Genomic DNA, 9,327 nt, shown 5'->3' with positions numbered 1-9,327 from the left:
GTTGCTAGGCTACCAGATAAGAAGCCAGGAGATAGAATTTCATGCAAGCCAACAGTTCAAAGAAAAAGGCTTCAAGATGCCCCAACTATTAAGACATTTAAGCAAAACTTACAGAATGCTAATAGTACTCTTAAAACACTGGATCATTAGATAAGGGTTACAAAGTAATAATCATTTCTATATAATTCATCCTCTGACAAATTAACTGATCTGATCATTTCAATATTTGCCATTCATTCCAGTGTACTGATGTGGAATATAATACACACAGAACATTTCTCTTTTTTTATTTTAATTTTTATTTTTTGTGCACATACTGTACAGAGGGGTTACAATTACATGGGCAGGATAATGCGTATATTTCTTATCAAGCATTGCAGCCTCCTCCTTTGTTTACCCTTCACATCCCTTCCCAGCCTCCCCCCCCCATGCTTCCCCCCCCCCCCCCCCCCGCACCAACATTGTAAAGTTCGTTTTCAACATGACAACTTGTACTTCAGAACATTTCTCTTAATAAATGTAACTGGCTTGAATTTCTTAATTTTCTATTCTGGTTTAGGAGGCACAATCATCTCCACCAAATGTTGGGAGTTATGAGGATATAATCGTGTATTGTTGAACAGGATTGAATCATAGAAACTAATGTCTTTATTTAATTTTTAATCAGTTCTCGTAGGCATCACACTGTGTCCTCAGTATAGCTCCCAATATCGCTCAGCTTTTCTGTGAGAGTCATGGTGTCAGCTTAAATAGAATTTTCAAGACCCTCAATTGGAGGGTCTTAAATTCCATTCCTTGGTTAGTCCTGGGATGATCTTGTTGTCTGCAAAATATTCAAGGAAACTAAGAATCCACAGAAATAGAGAGAGAGAAAAGGTCATATCTGGCATTAATGGCTCATACCTGTAACCCTAGCTACCCCAGTAACTGAGATCTAAGGATCTCAGTTGGAAACCAGCCTAGGCAGGAAAGTAAGATTCTTTTTTTTTTTTTGGTCCGGTCGTGGGGCCTGAACTCTGGGCCTGGGCGCTGTCCCTCAGCTCTTCAGCTCAAGGCTAGCACTCTACCACTTGAGCCACAGTGCCACTTCCAGCTTTTTTCTTTTTTTTTTTTTTTTTTTGTCGGTTGTGGGGCTTGAACTCTGGGCCTGGGCACTGTCCCTCAGCTCTTCAGCTCAAGGAGAGCGCTCTACCACTTGAGCCACAGCCCCACTCCAGCTTTTTTCTTATGTGGTGCTGAGGAATCGAACCCAGGGCCTCTGGCATGCAAGGCAAGTGCTCTACCACTGAGCCACCTTCCCAGCCCCGGAAAGTAAGATTCTTATCTCTAATAAACTTCTCAAAAGTAAAAATGGAGTTGTGGCTCAAGTGATAGAGCACTAACCTTAAGCAAAACAGCTCAGGGACAGTACCCAGGCCATGAGTTCAAGCCTCAAGAGACACACACACACACACACACACACATACACACACACGATCAGAAACTTAGTTTTTTGTTGTTGTTATTGTTGTTTTGTCAGTCATGGGGCTTGAACTCTGGGCCTGAGCACTGTCTCTCAGCTCTTCAACTCAAGACTAGTGTTCTACCACTTGAGCTACAGTGCCCCTTCCAGAATCGTAGTTTTATTTAGGAACACTTGCCTACATAAAAATAGATTTGCATATTTTCAGGTTCCCATTAGGAGGTAAGTTGAGCATAAGCTTACTGCATCCTGATAAGATTGACAATCTTTTGAAGCTGAAGTTGGATGCTATATCAGTTACCTGAAGTACCACAGGCATGACACCAGAAACAACAGAAATTTGCTGTCTCGTAGTCCTGGAGAGTAGAGGATGAGCGACCAGGGGACCAGCAGTGTTGGTTTATCTTCAGGCCCCTCTTCTTGGCTTGCAGCCCCATCTGTCCCTATGCATTGCATGGTCTTTCCTCTGTGTGTGGGGGAGGAGAGGAGGGGTTCTAATTTCTTCTTTTCGGTTGCTTTCCGGTGCTGAGGGAGGAAGCAAGGGACTTTCACATGCTAGGCCAGTGCTCTGCCGCTGAGCTCCTTCATGGCCATTGGTAATTTTCCAGACAGGATTTCCCAGTGAAGCCTGGGCTAGCCTAGAACTCACAATCGTAGCTCAGCCTTCTGAGTGCTGTGGATTCCAGGTGTGTACCAGCATACCCAGCAAAACTTTGGCATTTTGTTTTGCTTTTGTTTGTTTTGTGTTTTTTACAGTCCTGGGAATTGAATCCAGGGCTTTATATGCACTAGACAAACCACCAAGCCACACCACCAGCTCCCAATCTTTAATAAGAAGAAAGTTCTTTTTTTCTAGTTATTTATTTTTATTCTTATTTGTGTGCGCACGCACACACACACACACACACACACACACACACACACACACACACACAGAGGCCAGTTCTGAGGTTTGAACTCAGAGCCTCAGTACTATCCCTAAGCTTTATTGCTCAAGTATAGCACTATACCACTTGAACCACAGCTCCACCTCTTATTTGTTTGGTTTATTTTTTAAGTTTATTGGAGATAGAATCTCAGCCTTTCCTGCCAGGGCTGGCTTCAAATCACAGTCCTCAGATCTCAGCCTCTTGAGTAACAAGGATTTCAGGTATGCACCAACAGCACACAGCTCCTATTTTTATTTTTTAATTATCTTCAAGTAGATGTACAAAGGAGTTACTATTCAACGAATCCATTTATGAATACAATGCATTCTCCTTTCATTGTTTTCTCACAGTCCTCCCAACCCAACACCTCCCCTCAATTTTCTTAATTTCCTAAGATATGCATGGGGCAAGGGAAAGGAAGGAATGCAGTCATGATATTCAAATGCAGCAGTGATAGTCACTAGCCACTATGCTGAAAATGAACTACACAACTTATAAGTGGGGGTAGGAGGGAAAAACTGTGAGGGAGTGAGGGGTGACACTCTTCAAAAACAAATGTACTCATTATCTGTAATCCATTGGCATATCACTTTTACAATAACAATAAATAGATATTTATATATATGTAATATTCAATCCATGTCCTATAAAATAGCAGATGGGTACCAGTCTCACAGAATTTGATCCACCCTAATAACCTCAACTTACTAACCTCCGCCTTCTCATTCATTCAGTCCACAATTCTGGCCTCATGCAGCACACACAGCAGCAGAGAGACACAGAATAAAGCTGCTTCCAGAGAACTGAGGAGGGAGAAATTGCCACCAAGCCCTTTCACTGGAAGTTTCTACTGTTTCTCACATTTGTGTTCTGCGTCTCTCTCCACACTGCCTACTCTTTCTAGCATCTTGCTGTTGCACCATTGGCCCTGCCCCCACCCCTGGCAGTAATTCCAGGTAGATAGCTGCTATCTGTCCCAGTTTGTTCTCCTCTCAGACTATTTGTCTGTTCTATGGCTCTACTTGGAAGCCAGATGGTCCTACACTGTTTCAGAGGAAAACGTTAAGTTCCTGATGGCTCATGCCTATAATCCTAGCTATTCCCAAGGATGAGATTTGAGGATCAAGGTTCAAAACTAGCCTGGATATAAAAGTTTATGAGGTAACCCCTCTGTACAGTATTTTCACAACAAAAAAAAATTTTTAAAGTTTATGAGGGACTAGGAATGTGACTTAATGATAGAGGGCTTGCCTAGCACACATGAAGCCCTGGGTTCGATTCCTCAGTACCACATAAACAGAAAAAGCCGGAAGTGGCACTGTGGCTCAAGTAGTAGATCACTTTCCTTGAGCAAAAAGAATCTCAGGGGTTGTGCCCTGGTATTGTTGCTCAAGTGGTAGAGTACCAGCCTTAAGTGAAAAAGCAAGAGTGTGAGGCCCTGAGTTTAAGCCCCAGTACCTGCACCAAGAAAAGAAATAGGAACACATTAAAATTTTAACTAAGCATCCACAGGGTGGAGGGAGGGAGAGAGGGAGGGAGAGAGGGAGGGAGAGAGAGAGAAAGAAAGAAAGACAGAGACAGAGAGACAGAGACAGAAAGACAGAGAGAGCGCAGACCCTTACTGGTAACAGACCTCATGGAAGAGCAATCAGACACCTACAACCTCCAGGGAAGAGAGGATGACATTTGTGACTTTGTCCTCTGAACTGGTCAGTTTCCCCAGAGGAAATTTCCCAGTCTTTGCCTGGAGGGCTAGAACATTCTAGAAGCTAAGTAGGAAAAAACAGTCTGTCTCAACCTCCCACACAAACTCTCATTTGCCTTCTTCCTCCAACAGATCTCATGTAGGAAGGATCAGAAACTCAGGCAAGATGAGAAGTCCCAGTGCTTACCCCTGCCCACCCACAGGATCCTCCTCCTTTTAGGACCCTGGGCCTCTCTGGTCCCACAGTCCCTCTCTGTTTCCCACCCAGATGTCTGGGTCTCACTGTCCTCTGCTTTGTGAAATCCACCCACTTTTCACCTCCCCCAAACCTGCTAACATCTCCCCTGTTTCCCCTTACATTCTGTTTCCTTTTATTACTTCTCTGTGAGTCTCGTGCTTTAGTGACTATTTCCCTACTACATTTATCTCCAAGTTCTGTGTTCAAGAACCATCTGATGGTTCAGATGGTTCAGACCATCTGTAGCTATTTCCCTGCCTCATGTTGCAATCATGTCCTCAAGCCCCCTCAGCCCTAAATGAAACAGGAGGTGTGGCATTGGGACACTCTGGTCCTCACACCATAAAGCCCAACCAGAAATATTAACTCTTCTGTTTGAACCTCAAAGCCAAGCAATGGCTCTCTCAGTTATTGGATATTCTAAACAGCCACCATGTAGGACTCTGGACCTATCCGATTTTCCAGGGAGGTGAGGGTGTTATTAATTAGGCCAGGAGGAAAGGGACAGGAAAATAGTGCCGGTGAGTCAGGACTGGCTGTTCCTCAATGTCCCTGCTATACCAGGGACTTGCCCTCAGTGTCAGGGTTTCTGCTCATTCAAAAGGCTAACACTGAGTGTCTAAGGATGTGACAATAGGCATCCAAGACAAACCTTTAAACATTTGACCTTCAATGAAGCTCACAGTGGTTACATTCAATTCAGAAAACACTTAGCTCTCAAGTCTGAGGCAGGGCAAAAGGGCCAAGTCAGGGTGCCATCTGACTTTTCTCTCCAACCAGTGCCCTCAGCAGGGACCACACAGCAGCTGTGACCTCAGCGGACATACTCCTCAGACGGAAGCTCCCAGGAACATCCCAGGGGACAATGGAGGAAACATCCCCCAGTGACCTTCCTCTCTGCCAAGTCTTAGATGGTATCAGGCATGGGAGGGACTTTCTGAATGCCATCCTTTAACCTTAGGGAAAAGCACACACAGTACAGTCCCATGGGCAGGCAGAGGAAATCCTGACAGACATAGTTTGCTGTGTTTTTATAGCTCCTGCATCTATTTGGAACTCTAATGTCCAAGAGCGGGCCAAGTAGTCACTACAATTGACAAGTACACTTCATTCCAGAACAGCCCTAAAAAAAAAGCCAACCATTTCTGAAAGCCACTGAGTAGCTAGGATTATAGGCATTTACCATTAGCACCTGACCGAGATAGTTCATATAAAAAATGTGCATGAATATTATTGAATTCCTCTGTAGTATTCTTCCCTGTCACTACATTCCCACCACATTGATTCTACCATCTAGATTGTTTCAAAGGTTCCCACTTTCTCTCCCTCCATGTTTCTACATTTGTCTCTTATTCACACAAGCCCCAATCCTATGATAGTCCAATAATGGTCCACCATGGGAGGGAGGACATGAGGACAAAGGCCCTTTTAGATATTGCTGCTGGGATGTGAATCGGAATAGTCTTTATGGAAGACAGTTTACCAATACTGGAAATGCATGTCACTTTGACTTATCAATTTCACTTGAAGAAATTGACCTCCTGATATTCTTGAAAATTCGCAATAGTACTTGCAACAGCAAAAGCTTGAGAACAAACTAAATGATAAGGAGTAGAACACCAATTGAACAAAATGAGGTCCATTGGATATGTGTGTTCTCCTGATGTCAATTCAAGAATATGATATGAATGTAATAACTCCCAGATTGCAGTGCTTTCCACCTCTCCCCTGAGCTTCAGATTCAGATATGTACCCCAAGCTCCTCAAATTTCACATGGCTAGACCTGTACTCATGTGGAAAGAAGTCAGGAAGTCTTCACAGTGAGAAGGTCCTGAGATTGGGGATTGTGTGAATAAGAGGCAAATGTAAACCGGGTGGCTCACACCTGTAATCCTAGCTACTGAGGAGTCTGAGATCTGAGGATCACTGTCCAAAGCCAGCCCAGGCATGACAGTCTGTGAGATCTTATCTCCAAAAAACCACTAGAAAACCAGAAGTGGTGCTGTGGTTCAAGTGGTAGAGCGCTCGCCTTGAGCTGAAGATCTGAGGGACAGTACCCAAGCCCAGAGTCCAAGCCCCAGGACCCACAAAAAAAAAAAAAAGAGGCAAAATGTACAAACATGGAGGGAAAGAAAGTGGGAACCTTTGAAAACAACCTAGATGCTAGAATCAATGTGGCGGGAATGTAGTAATAGGGAGGAATACTACAGAGGAATTCAATAATATTCATGCACATATTTTATATGAACTATCTTGGTCAGGTGCTAATGGTAAATGCCTATAATCCTAGCTAGTCAGGAGGCTGAGATCTGAGGATCCTGGTTCATAGCCAACTGGGGCAGAAAAGTCCAAAACATTCATCTCCAATTAACCCGCAGAAAGCCAGAAGCAGAAGTATGGTTTAAGAGGCTTGTAGAGTACCATTCTTGAACAAAAACGCTCAGGGACCACACTCAGATCCTGAATTCAAATCCCAGTTCCAGCACGCACACACACAAAATAATAATAATTAATTCAAAGACCCCAATAGAATATATCATGAAAAGTGAGGCAACTGTCTCATGTCCCAAGGGGGTCTCTGAGGAATCATGAAACACAGCTCTGTACAACAGGAGAACACACATCCAATGGACCTCATTTTGTTTAATTGGTGTTCTACTCCTTATCATTTAGTTTGTTCTCAAGCTTTTGCTGTTGCAAGTACTGTTGCGAGTTTTCAAGAACATCAGGAGGTCAATTTCTTCAAGTGAAATTGATAAGTCAAAGTGACATGCATTTCCAGTATTGGTAAACTGTCCTCCATAAAGACTATTCCGATTCACATCCCAGCAGCAATATCTAAAAGGGCCTTTGTCCTCATGTCCTCCTTCCCATGGTGGACCATTACTGAACCATCATTTGAATTTTTTTTTGTCAGTCATGGGGCTTGAACTCAGGCCCTGGGCACTGTCCCTAAGCTCTTTTGCTCAAGGCTAGTGCTCTACCACTTTGAGCCACAGTGCCACTTCTGGTTTTCTGGTGGTTCATTAGAGGTGAGTCTCACATAAAAAAATAAAATTAAAAATTAAAAAAGAGTCTTACATACTTTCTTACTTGGGCTAGCCTTAAACCATTATCCTCAGATCTCAGCCTCCTGAGTAGCTAGGAATACAGACATGAGCCCACTGGCCATCATCTGGATTTTTACCAACCTAGTCAGTGAAAAATGATAGCCACTTCATATAGTATAATACGTGTGTATGTATGTATGTATATATACATATATCAAAAGATATTTTAAGTAGGTCAATTACTTTCATATGCATCAGTTCAATGACAAGAAAAAAGTGACAAACCAGAACAACTTCTGCTTCTGCCTTGGTCAGTGTAGTGGATAAATGTACCATCTTCTCAGTAAAAAAGGAGAACATTTCTTGGTAGAGATCTGAGGGACTTAAGAGGAAATTTTAATAATCCAGGCAAGAGACTATAGTGATCTAAACTGTCCCAGTAGCGGGGGAAACAAATGAAGGGCTAGGGCTCTGGGAAGAGTTGACTTTGAGGCCTGCGTGGCTGTGGGATGTATGATTCTCAGGAATGACATATGATTGAGAGATGAATGAAAGATGGGCCCACTTCTTGAGAAGGGACACAAAAGGAAATACAGGTATTGAAGAGGAAAAAAAAGAATAGGAGATCGGGATATGTATTGTAGTCAAAATGTAGCTATAAGAACAAGAACCTGGGGCTGGGAAGGCAGCTCAGTGGTAGAGCGCTAGCCTTGAGCTGAAGAGCTGAGGGACAGCACCCAGGCCCAGAGTTTAGGTCCCACAACCCCCACCCCCCCCTCACACACACACATACACACACAAAGCACAAGAACCATAGTTATCTTTGGAAGAGAGATTTAAAAGGGGAACAAAGGAGGAAGGAAGAAAGTGAAAGAAGAGATACATAGTTTTCAGGCTATAATCCCTGAAAGCTGGAAAATCAAACAAGATGAGCCCTTTGCTGTATCCAACCTTCTGACTTAGGAGAATTTCCAGGCTGTAGCACAGGAAGGGAGAATAGAAGAGATGTTGCTGAGACACCCAGGGGCTAGAGTTTTCCAAGAGATAAGACAAGATAAGAGAAAAAAATACAAGATGAGATAGATATAAGCTGCCACAATAGCCAAGATATGGAAACAGTCCAGATGCCCCACAGTGAGTGGATCCAAAAACTGAGGTGCCTATACACAATGGAATTTTACACAACCATTAGAAAGAATAAAATAATGTCATTTGCAGGGAAATGGATGGAACTAGAACAAATCATGTTAAATGAGGTAAGCCAAGCTCAGAGAGACAAGTGGCACACGTTCTCTCTGATATGCAGAAATTAGATCTAAAAGACACTGGGATGTGATAACTTATACAGGATTCTAGATATAGTGAAACCAAAAGAGGATAGTCTTAAGAGAGAAACAAAAAAGTTCATTGTCTATATGCCTCTTCATATATATATATACATATATATATAAACAAACTCCACGATATGGACATTGCATTTCAGAGACCCCTGTGATAGATGAAAATCCACAAAGTAACAGTATTACATTATATATTTTTATATTATATAATTGTATAATCTATTATATAATGTATTATATACATATATAATATATTATATTGGCTTTTTTTTTGGTCAGTCATAAGGCTTGAACTCTGGGCCTGAGCGCTGTCCCTGCACGCTTCAGCTCAAGGCAAGTGCTCTACTACTTGAGCCACAGCGCCACTTCTGGTTTTCTAGTGGTTTATTGGAGATAAGAGTTTCACAGACTTTCCTGCCCCAGCTGGCTTTGAACCGTAATCCTCAGATCTCAGCCTCCTGAGTAGCTAGGATTACAGGCATGAGCCACCGGCACCCAGGTCTATACATTGGCTTTTTAAGCCCTTCCTACTCTCCGATAAACCTTTCCCAGTCTCTTATTAACCTTTCCCACACTCTTACAAACACTTCATATGCTCCTAA

This window comes from Dipodomys spectabilis, unplaced genomic scaffold (assembly GCF_019054845.1).
Source record: "Dipodomys spectabilis isolate Male_0828 unplaced genomic scaffold, ASM1905484v1 ptg000322l, whole genome shotgun sequence".
NCBI lineage: Eukaryota > Metazoa > Chordata > Mammalia > Rodentia > Heteromyidae > Dipodomys > Dipodomys spectabilis.
The sequence above is the reverse complement of the archived record's forward strand: the minus strand, read 5'-3'. Positions refer to the sequence as shown.